Below are 11,602 nucleotides of genomic sequence, written 5' to 3'. Positions count from 1 at the left end.
GCCAGGGGCTCAGTCAAGGATGAGCGACAGCAGAGTCCCTGCGGACGGTCCGTGATTGGCCCGTGGCACATCGCCCGTTGCACTCAGTGTTCAGGTGATGGAAGAGGGAGACGGTCCAGCGCATCTGTTCAGCTGGCGTCAGACAGGTTTTCTCAACAAGCCTCGCTTCATCCTCAGGACACTGCCAAGAGGTAACAGCCTCTTTAGTATTCCTGTAATACAACGCCCGAAGGAGCAGTCCTGGCCGGTCGCTCAGGTGGTTAGAGCAGCGATGCCAACCAGTGCTCCGTGAGGTCTGAAAGCCTGGCGACCGCTGGGTTAGCATGTTGTCTTGATACATCCAGGTGGCGGTTCAATGTATCGGGAGTAGTCTAATATTAAACGGTAATTCAAAGAACCGTAGTGACCGGCCTGGTCAGGGCACATGCAAGAATCAGCCAGTAGCCCTGGCCGGTGTGGCTCGTTTGGTGGAGCATCCTGTACACCAAAAGGTGCCAGCTCCATTCCCGGTCGGCGCATGCCCGGTTGCAGGCCTCATCGCGTGGGGGGCCGTGCAGGAGGCAGCTGACCAATGTTGCACTCTGACATCAACGTTTCTCCCTTTCTCTCAAAATAATTGGGAAGAAAACACAAAGAACCAGTGAATGCATAAATGTGTGAACCAGCAAATGGTGTTTTCTCTCTCCTCTCTTAAATTAAAAAACCACCACCACCCTCTTAAGGAGCAAGCCTTGGTGAGGTCGGGCAGGTACCCAGGCACGGCAAGTAAGGCTTCAGACTCCCCAGAGCAGCCGCTGCGTCTTGCTCCAGCTCCCCAGCTCCTCCCACTCGTGACGACCTGCCTGGTGGCTCCGTGAAGCGTGAAGCGGCACCACTCCAGGGGAGGGGTTCCTGGGTGTGGCATCTCCGATGAACTTACTCCCCACTTGGAGTTGTTTTAGATTTGACCAAGAATGAATGTGTTGTTTCTGGTCAGAAAAACCTGTTCCTTGAGTTTCTCTTTAGAGTCTTTCTCCATGAGTTCTCAGGTAGAAGTGACTGCCCCACCCCCCCGCGTCAGCTGCGTGGCTTCTGTGCTCGTCGCCTTGTGCAGACGTGGGTTATTTGGCCGTGAAGCCTGGATGTGAGTATGGCGAGTGGGAGCAGTGGTTTCCAACATCAGCTGGGCGTCCTGTTGGAAATGAAGATTCCCCCAGAGACGGCAGAGCAGACTGGAACCTCAGGGAAGGCAGGGGAGGGGGCGGGAGGAGATCACCCAGTGAACTTGTCTGCATCTAGGCACCACCCGTGGACAGGCAACGGGTGGTGAGGGCCTGGAGGGTGGGACAGGAGCCGGCTAGAAGTGGTTTTGGGGGGTGGGGGGGAGGATCTATGTAATACTTTCAGCAACGATTTTAAAAATAGTGGATTCAAAAAAAAAAATTCCAAGGCCCCACCCTAGGAATGGTGGTTAGTTGGATTAGAGGGGGCTCGGGGATCTGCATTCTAAGCACTAACCCTGCTACCAGCTGGGTGATCCTGATCCCGTGTATGGGGCCCTGGGCTCGAGTGTGTGTGTGTGTGTGTGTGTGTGTGTGTGTGTGTGTGTGTGTGTGAGAGAGAGAGAGAGAGAGAGAGAGACCACTGCATAAGTTTTACTTGACTGTAAAACAGCACCCGTTACACTTAGCAGTGAGTTGCACCCAGAATCTGAAAGGCGGGCTTCGGGCACGGTTCACCCCAGAAAGCGTGCGGGAGTGCCAGCCGTGCACGGCTCTACACGGCGACCCTTAGTCGTCTCCCTACCGATGTCCTGACAGTGAAGGGGGTTCTCGCGTTTTGTTTCTAATTAAATGTTCCCAGTAAAAAATGTGGAATTTTTTAGCCCGGCTGGCGTGGCTCTGGTTGAGTGTTGACCTATGAACCAGGAGGTCCCGGTTCGATTCCTATCAAGGGCACAGGCCTGGGTTGCGGGCTCCGTCCCCAGTAGGGGGCGTGCAGGAGGCAGCCGATCCAGAATTCTCTCTCATCATTGATGTTTCTCCCTCTCCCTTCCTCTCTGGAATCGATAAAAATAGATTTTTTAAAAATCGTTTGAAGAAGTCATAGCCCTGGAGTGTGGCCACGCAGCGTGACCTGCCCAGTTAGGAACTTACGATCAGGTCACCTTGTTAGATGACTTTCCTTGGGACCCCATTCTTCATCCACGGACACTAACCGAGGCTTGGGCGCGAGCCGTGGAAAGGGTTAGGACGGTGCCTGGCAGCAAGCTGAGCTGGAATGGTCCCTCTTCCCAGCCAGACCGGAGATTGGGTAGAGGCAGACTGCCCTTCTGATCCGTACCAAGGACTTCGTGTTAATCAGCTGTGGTGAGGCGACAGACAGAGACAACTGCCGCCAAGCAGTTCCTACTTGTAGTTCCCAAGAGGAGGGAGCAGACCATTCCACTCGGGCCTCCTGGGCCTCACGGGGTGTGGCAGGAGGCGGGGGTGAGGGTGAGTTAGTGCTGTGGTTTCCACGGAAGGAAGGGGTGAGGCAGGGTGGCAGTGCTGAGCAAGTGTAGAATCGGGTATTTTGAGTTCATGCAGAGGGCTCTGGCTATGGGGTGGTCCCCAGTTCCCCGTGCTTGGCCAGGTGGCTTGAGGGCAGGGAAGATAGTGGCTGGCAGTGTGAGAGTCACAGGAAGCGGGGGGCAGACTGATTCGTTAATGTGCACGTGAGTGTCCTACTCGCGGGCACGTGGTTTACTATCTTTCAGGAATTAACCAACTCTGGGAGAGGCAGTCTCTCCAGGTTTAGCTAGGCCCCAAGATGTCAAAACTTCATACAACCCCGCGAATCACAGAAGGACGCCTCAAGAAGTCGAATTAAAGAGTCACATTTGCCGAAAAAAAAACAAAAACAAAAAACAAAAAAAAAAACTTCATACAAATAAACATTAAATGTATGCCCTAGCTGGTTTGGCTCAGTGGGTAGAATGCCGGCCTGCAGACCGAAGGATCCTGGGTTCGATTCTGGGTTGCAGCCTCCTCCCCGGCCCAGGCCCTGGTCGGGGGCTCATGCAGAAGCCAACCAATCGATGTTTCTCTCACATCAATCTTTCCCTCTCTCTTCCACTCTCTAAAAATCAATAGAAAAATATCCTCGGGTGAGGATTAAAAACATAATTAAATGTAAAAAAATATTAATATAGGGTGTCCCAAAAATGTATCCACACACGTTGAGTAATTATAAAGGCAGTATTTGCGTGGGCCACCCTGTACCAGTTCGCAGGAAAGTCTGGCCTCATCAGTGAGGTATAATTAGCCCTCGACTGAGCACTGCTCTGGACGTGCCTAACAATTCATAAAAATAAGACTTGAAAGAGTCAAAGTATTTCCAGGCCAATAGGCCGTATCCTGGAGCAACACTCAAAAAGATTTGTGAGGATATAAAAGGAGCTGGCGCCCTCAAGGTAAAATCCACAATGTCTGGCGTCCAATCAGAGATGACCAAATAGTCAAGGAGCACAGCCCAGGATGAGAGTAACGAAAACAGATTTAAAACTGGCGCAGATGTCAGAATTAGCAGAAAAGGACATCAAAACATTGTAACTGTTTATAAATTCAAAAAGGTAGTGAGATGGAAGATTTAAAGAGAGAGGAGGAGGTGGAGGAGGAGGAAGAGAGAAGAAAAACCTTCCCATGAACTTCTATAGCTGGGTTCACAGCAGAGGAGACATCGCAGAAGAAGAAGCGAGTGAACTTGAAGGCTTGACTATAGAAACTAAAATGAAACAAGAAAAAAGAATCCGGAAAGGAAAGGCTATGGGGCAACTTCATGGGCCTCGTGTATGGGCAGCTGGAGTCCCCTCAGAGGCAATGAGGGGGGCAGAAAAGTTATTTGAAGAAATAGGGGCCCAAAACTTCCCAAATTCGATGAAAAGTATAAACCCACAGATCCAAGAAGCTAAACGAACTCCAGGTAGAAAAAGCATGAGGAAAACGATACGGAGGCATCGCTCAAAACCAGCGGTGAAGAGAAAAAAAGAAGCAGTGGCTAGAGAAAAAAAGAAAGGTTATCATCAAAGAAGCTAAGACAAGGATGGCATGTCTCGCTGGGAGTAATGCAAGCGCGAAGGAAGTGAAGCAACATCTTTAAATTATTGGTTAATTAACTATGCAGCCCTGGCCGGTGTGGCTCAGTGGATACAGTGTCAGCTTGCGGACCGAAGGGTCCCAGGTTCGATTCCAGTCAAGGGCACGTACGTCGGTTGCAGGATCCTCCCCGGCCCTGGCCCTGAGTGCAGGAGGCAATCAATCAATCAATGTGTTTCTCTCACATCGATGTTTCTGTCTTTCCCTCAGTGATGATTAAAAATATATATATATCTAGAATTCAATACCTGGAAAAAACATCTTTTAAATATTTTTAAATATTTTTAATTGATTTTATTTTTTAAATATATTTTTATTGATGTCAGAGAGAAAGAGAGAGAGAGAAACATCAATGATGAGAGAGAATCATGGATCGGCTGCCTCCTGCATGCCCCCCACTGGGGATCGAGCTTGAAACCTGGGCCTGTGCCCTGACCAGGAATCGAACCTCGGCCTCCCGGTTCCTGGGTTGACGCTCAGCCCCTGAGGGACGTGCTCCCAAGCCCATTCTTCGTTAGTCCCTTTCGATCCTGGGAGAGGGCAGAGCCCGCGTCCTCACCGTCCTCCTCCCACCCATTCTGCATACAAGGAAACTGAGGCCCGGGAAGGGCCTGACTGGTCTCTCTCCAGGGGCCGCACCCGGAGGTCTGCTCCCGGCCACAGGAGGCCCTTGAGGTGGCCTCCTGACTCCACGGGAAGTGGCCTCCAGGGAAGTGGCCTGCTCAGGAGTCCGGTGACTCCTGGGCCAGGCCCGCTGGGAGAGAGGCGATCACACCGGGTTAGGCATGGCAGGCTGATGCCAGGCAGCCTGGCTCACATCCCAGCCCCTCCAGTTCTAGACTCTGACCTTGGACACATGGCCTCACCTCTCCCCGTCTCTCACCCGTCCACAGAATGGGGGTGATAGTAGGCTCACACCTCCTTCCAGCCCAGAGAGAACTGAAGGCGCCCGAGGCCATCGGACAGCGCCTGGCCCCGAGAAAGGCTTCAGAGATGCTCGTTACAGAAACGGCTTCAGCCCTGCCTCTGCCGCCTCCCAAAGGCCTGGGCTCCTGCCATCCTCACCCGGGATCCCTGGGTGGAGGCCCTCCTGACCCGCCGCGCCCTGTGCCCCCCACGCAGCAGGCGCTTTCCAAACCTGATGTCATCCTCGCTCCACCCAGCGGGACTAGGGGGGGCCTGGTGTACCCGGTTCCCAAGATGAGGGACCGGCCTCGGCCTCGAGAGGACCACACCGCCGGCGGGTGGCGGGTGGCGGGTGGCGGGTGGCGTGGCCCGGCTGCCTCCACACCGGGCCGGGCAGGACTGGCCCGAGGGAGGCCCACCTGCCGCTGCCTCCGCCTGGAACGTGGGCTGAGCGTCCGGCGGTCACTGCCCACCGAGCCCTGAGTCACAGCCCCTCCCGAGTGTCCCTGCCTGTGGGGGACCCGGGGGGGAGGGGGGGAGGCCGGAAGGGCTGGGATACCTGCGGCAGCAAGGCCAACCCTCTTCTGGGGCCGCTTCACTTCGTGCTCCAGCTCGGCTGTTCCATCGAGTGTCTCAGTCCAAGAGGCGGGGAGATTGAGACCAGCTGCCGCCGCCTGGATTCTCCCAGAGCCGCCCGCCTGCCCGCCCGCCCGCAACACCAGCCCAGGTCCTCGCACCGTCCCGGGGGAATCTCGCCGACGGGACACTCAGGTTCGTGGGCTGAATCCGGGCCAGTGGTGGGCAGGGATTGAGGGGGGCCGGGGGAGGGCAACAGGGACCTGGCATCGCTCCAGCAGGAGGCACGGAGCCGGGCTGCCTGGGTGGCAGCGGGCTTATCAGCCGTCCGGGCCCAGGGCCGGCTCCCCATTCCCGGCCTGGCCACCGGCCCCTTCCTCCTCCCACCTTGCTTTCCCACCCTCAGCCCCATGCCCCCGGGTGCGGACACAGTGAGATGCTTCTGTGGCCCCCGGGCCACTGGGCAAGGTGGCCTGGGTGGGGCCAGACCCCGGGAGAAAGGACAGACCAGGCATGGAGGGGGCGGCTGGCAGGGCTCACAGCCAGTCAGGAGCAGAGCTGGGCTGACAGGAGCTCCACACCCCTCCACCCCCTCCGTCGGGGCTCCTGGGAGAGTGCGGACCGGGGACCTGACCTGGGGCCGGGGGGCAGCACAGACGGGGAGCGCCTTCTCCTCCCTGCCCCGGCCTGGTCCCGGGACCAGCACCTCCTGTGCTCAGCCTCCTTGGCCATCTCCCCCGGCCCCAAGGCCGCCGTCCAGCACCGGCCCGAGGATGCTGTGGAGTCCATGCGACGCGCAGCCCCTGGTCAGAGCTGGGGGCCGGGCACACGGACCCAGGACCCCCGCCTTCTCCCTGGCCCATGGGGCTTCCCTCCGCTGCAGGGTCTCCTCATCCAGCAGGGTCCCTCTGCCCACTCCCTGCCCTCCAGGCCTCGGCCGTGGGCATCACTCGCCCGGGTCTGTTTCCCCTGCACATCCCTACCTTCCTCTTTTGTCTCTGCCCTGCCTGCACCTTGTGGGCCGAGCTCCAGCCCTCCCCACGCCCGAGGGTTCCGCTGGCTTTCGGCTTCCCGCCGGAGCCTGCCCGATGGTGCCTGTGGGAAGGGAGCCCTCTGCTGGGGGCAGGCGCCTCCTGGGCAGCCGAGGACTCCTGGCCCCAGAGCCCCCGCTGCTGCCTGTGTTCACCTCTGCCCCACACATGCTCCTGGGTCCCCACAGGGAAGGGCTGTGTGCATGGGCCCCAGAGCCCGGAGGGAACACCTCTGTCTCCACTCTGATATGTTTCCTAACCCCCTGGAGTTGCCCACTCACCACGTACAGGAGGCCTGGGGGACGGCAGCCGGGAGAGGGGGGCAGCGGGGGGAGGGGGGGAGGATGGCAGCCGGGGGTGGAGGGCAGCGCTGGGCTCAGTGGGAGACGAGCCTGGCTTCCTGGCAGCAGCCCGGGCTGAGGCATGCGCTTGCTGTGGGCCCCGCTCTGAGCTCTGCCCTCCCCAGCCCGGCCCAAGCCCTGCCCGGATGTGAGGCCTCCTCTAACTCCCCAGCCCACAGAGGGCCTGACCCCTACACCTGGGTGTCCGTGTGGGCTTGGTCGCTCCCTTTTTTTAAAAAAAAAAAAATATTTTTATTGATCTCAGAGAGGAAGGGAGAGGAAGAGGGAGATAGAAACATCCATGATGAGAGGGAATCATGGATCAGCTGCCTCCTGTACTCCCCCCACTGGGGATCGAGCCTGCAACCCGGGCCTGTGCCCTGACCGGGAATCGAACCGTGATCTCCTGGTTCACAGGTCGACGCTCAACCACTGAGCCACGCCGGTCGGGCTGGTCCCTCCCTTCTGGACGGGCAGGGTCCCTGAGTGCTTGGCTCCCCCTCTCCCCACCCCGCAGCAGGGTGTCCACGATGCGGAAAGGATGAGGCAGGGGGAGCACCCCCTTTATTAGGGGGTCTGCACAGCGTGCTGGGCCGACCAGCCTCTGCTGAGCCCCTCCTCCTTCCATCCCCTCGACCCCAGGCTGAGTACCGGACGCCTGGGTCCTGGGGGACCTCCGGGGCCTCCATCACCCCATCCCATGTGCTGGGAGCACCGCCAGGCGGGTAGCAGGAGCCGGGCTGGGGCAAGCCACCTGGTGCAGCAGCCCTGGGCTCGGACCCTGGTCCAGCAGCCGCACAGCCCAGGGCTGTGTTCTGGGCCTCTGGGTCCAGGTGCCTGTTCCTGGGCTGGGCTGGAGTGAGTGACAGGAGGATGCGTGGCAGAGTGAGCTACCAGGCCAGCTGTAAAGGCCTGGCACCGAATTCCCAGAGGGATGCAGGAAAATCCGGGGGCGGGGGCAGGGGTTGGCCTTGGGCAAGCCACTTTGCCTCAGTTTCCTTCCCAGTAAGATGGGAATCACACCCAGAACTGTCTCCCTCACAGCCTGTCCGCTGCGATTCAGCTGACACCTGCTAAGGTCAGCTTTGCCCGGGGCCAGGCCAGAGGTGGAGGCCTCGGGGAGTGAGTAGCGGGTCATACGGAGTGTGCGGCTGGGCGTGGGGAGTGTCTACTGCCCTCGGCCGGACTGGCCTCCAGGGTTGGGACCACGATGGAGAGGAGGGGGTCGGCCCACAGGGCGGGGTGTCAGGCTTCCGTCTCTTTCTGAGAGAAGCCTGGTGCTCCCCCAGGGCTGGCCCCGCCTCTCCGCATCAGCCCGGGAGGGACCCTGGGGGCGTGAGGGGGGCTGTGGCTGGCCTCCCCTTACCAGCTCGGGGTCTTCTTGGGGGGCAGGCTGGCCCCTCGCTGCTGCCTGGAGTGAGGGGTGAGGTGGTAGATGAGAGTCCTGAGGGGGACAGCGCTGGGAGGGTGAGGCCACATCCTCCCACCCCTCGGGGCCCTGGGGATCCAAGTCTGTGGGAGAGCACAGCCATTCATCATGGAGCCCTGAGCTGCCCACCGTCTCCCCTGCCCACCCCGACCCAGCCGTGGCCTGGCACCGAGCCCGGGAGGCTGCCCGCCGGAGCTGAGCAGGCTGGTCTGAGGCCCGCAGTGCCCGGCGGGAGGAAGCCCGGACAATGGGCCCTTGTTCCCTGTCCTCAGGCCCCGGGCCAGCATCTCAGGCTATCAGCGGGCTCGCTGCCCACCCTCCGAGCTCCCCGGGGACTGTCCCAGGGGAGGCAGGACCAGCCCCTCCAGGGAGCCCCGCTCCCCTGACGCCACCCCCAGAGGCTAGGAACGAGCCAGGTCAGCACACTCTGCTCCCCCTCCCTCTCCCTCGAGCCGCTTCTGCGGGGCCGGGCCGGGGTCTGGGCTGCCCGCGCTGGGAGGGTTAACATGGTGCAGGACGCCCCTGCGGAGGCCCAGCGTGGGCAGAACCGGGTGCCCTGCTTCCGGAGGCTGGCACCGGGCACGCTCCCACCCACGAGTTCTCTATCAGCTCTGTCCCAGCGTGCGCACACGGAGCTGCCAGCCCCAGGGGTCACTGTGAAGGCTCAAGGCCACCTCTGCCTCCTTGGTGATGGCTGCATAGAGACGTGGGAGTTCTGGAGCCGGCAGGACGCGGGACGGGTGCCCGGTTTCACGCGGGACTCACTGGGACTAAGGGGTGGGGGTGGGGGTGGGGCCGGCCATAGGCTGTGTCAGGAGCCTGGCACCTCCTATGCTCATGGCGGGATGTCTGCAGGTGCCCTCAGAGCCGGGTTCTGGGAAGACGGGGTGCATACTGGGGGTGGGGGAGGCTGCTGGTAGCAGGTGCCACTCACCAGGAGGAGGGGCCTGCCTGTGGCTCTCGGTGCTGTGGGAAGCAGTGAGCCCTTGTCCCCAAGGGAATCCCTGCAGGAAGGGGACCTGAGGATGGGGAGGGCGGCTCTCCTGGTCCAGGAGCGGAGGCTGGGAGTTGGGGTCAGGACCTTCTGTGTCCCGCCCGCAGCGTCCCGTACAACTGCCTGCCGGGCCTCAGGGCCTGGGGCACGGCGCTTGCCTCAGGCCGACCTAGCACATGCCTTTTCAGGGCTGAAAAACACAGCCTAACGCCCTGAAACTGGCACCGGGTCCAGAGGGGGCACTGACCTGCCCAAGGCCCGGCAGCAAGCCCATGAGTCCCGGGCTCCCCTGCCCCCTGCCAATCAAACCACCTCGCCCGAGGCACTGCCCACCGGCCTCACCCTCTTGGGGCACTGCAGGTCCCAGGCCAGGGTCACGTGCAGGTCGTGGGAGATGGGGTCCACCAGATCGAGGATGGCATGTTTCCGTAGAGGGTGGCGGTGAGGAGGGTCCCCTCGAGGCCCAGATCCTGTGGGTGGTGAACAGTTGAGTGAACCAGGAGTCGGGCCACCCTTGTCCTTGTCCGGGCCCCCTCCCGGCCAGCAGAGCCCCTCCCATCCACTGCCCTCTCCATCTCTCTCCCTAAGCCTTGCTGTCCAGGGCCAGGTGGGTCTTTTAAAAATATACTTTTATGGGTTTCAGAGAGCAAGAGAGAGGGAGAGAGAGAAACATCAATGATGAGAGACAATCATGGATTGATCGGCTGCCTCCTGCACGCCCCACACTGGGGATCAAGCCCGCAAACCAGGCGTGTGCCCTTGACCGGCACTGAACCCAGGACCCTTCAGTCCGCAGGCGGACGCTCTATCCATTGAGCAAAACCGGCTAAGGCCCAGGGGACCTTTCAGGTGAGAGGGGCGGTGCAGCAGGGAGATCAGAGGGGTGATAAGCAGGTCCCAGGGCCCTTAGTCGGCTCCCTGGAGGTGAAACACCACGCTGGGGTTGGGCTTGTCTGGGAGATCCTTTGGGGGCTCCTCGGATGACCCCCAAAGGCCACTGTCCTCCAATTCTCTCGGGAGCCTTTGCCTCTTCCACCTCTTCAGCTCAGACTGGGTGTGTCCGTCTGTCCTGAAGCTGCCCCCACCCCCCAGCCGTGCCCCCGCTCAGTAAGGGATGTCACCATCCCCATCTTCTCAGGGGCCTGGCATCTCCCTCCCGGGCCCACCAGCTTCCTTGTTTCGTCTCCAAGTCTCTCCTCCCTGCATAGACCCTGCCGTCGAGGCGCCTGGCCTCCTGTTACTCTCACCCAGGGCTCGTTGGCGCTAAGGCTTTCATTAGAGTGTCCGGTGAGAGGAGAGGCGGGCAAGCTGGTGGGGCAGGCACAGGGCGGAGGGGCCCCAGAACCCACGTGTGTCCCCCAGCCGAGGGTGCCCTGTTTGATGCATAAGCCCCGGGGCACAGAGGCAGAGGGGCCAGGAGGGAACACCCAAAGGCCTCAACTGCCGAGTCCCTGTGGGTTATGGGGCAGGACAGGCCTCTCACTGCACCTCAAATCCCAGCCTCTTGGACACGAGGGGGCAACCTAGCTGTTTCCCAGAATGCCCAGCTGTGCCTGGGCTCCAGGTGCCGTCCCAGGTGGAAATCTGTGCCTCTGGAGAGTTTGGCTGATTCACCTCGCAGCTCTGCCGTTTACATTTTAAACACCGTTCACGCTCGCGGCGTCCCAGATGCCAGCTGGGGGGCGGGGGGGGGGGGGGTGGATTGACCCAGACAGGGCCCCAGACCGCAGCCTGCTTTCTGCTGGTCTGGACAGCTCCTCTTAAAGGGCCAGGCGCTCCCTTCCACCCTGAGAGGAGTGCAGCAGGAGAGGGGGGGCTGGGAGGCTGGAGGCGTGGCTGTGGCCTTGGCTGGTGCCCAGGCTGCCCTGGCTCACCACTGTCCTCCACGCCCGCCCGGCTCCCACCTCCATCACCCACGTGCAGGCCAAAGGCACGCGGGGCTGATTTCGGCTCACGGCAGGGGGCAGGGGTAGGGGTTGTGGGCAGAGAGGCAGGGCGATGCCTAGTGATGATGCTGGGACCGGAACCAGGACTAGGGCAACCCCGGGCTTGGGTCTGGGACTCAGGTTCCCGGTGTGTGTGGGGGGGGGGGGGGGGGAGCCCTGGCCTGTCCAGATGTGGTGTGACGTACAGGTGCCAGTGGGGGGTGTACGCAGTGGGCGGGAGCTGCCCTTCGGAGGATGGGTGCTGCCTGGGCTGCCAGGGTGACA

The sequence above is a fragment of the Myotis myotis genome, unplaced genomic scaffold (genome assembly GCF_014108235.1).
Source record: "Myotis myotis isolate mMyoMyo1 unplaced genomic scaffold, mMyoMyo1.p scaffold_m19_p_47, whole genome shotgun sequence".
Taxonomy (NCBI): domain Eukaryota; kingdom Metazoa; phylum Chordata; class Mammalia; order Chiroptera; family Vespertilionidae; genus Myotis; species Myotis myotis.
This window is presented reverse-complemented; position numbering follows the sequence as displayed.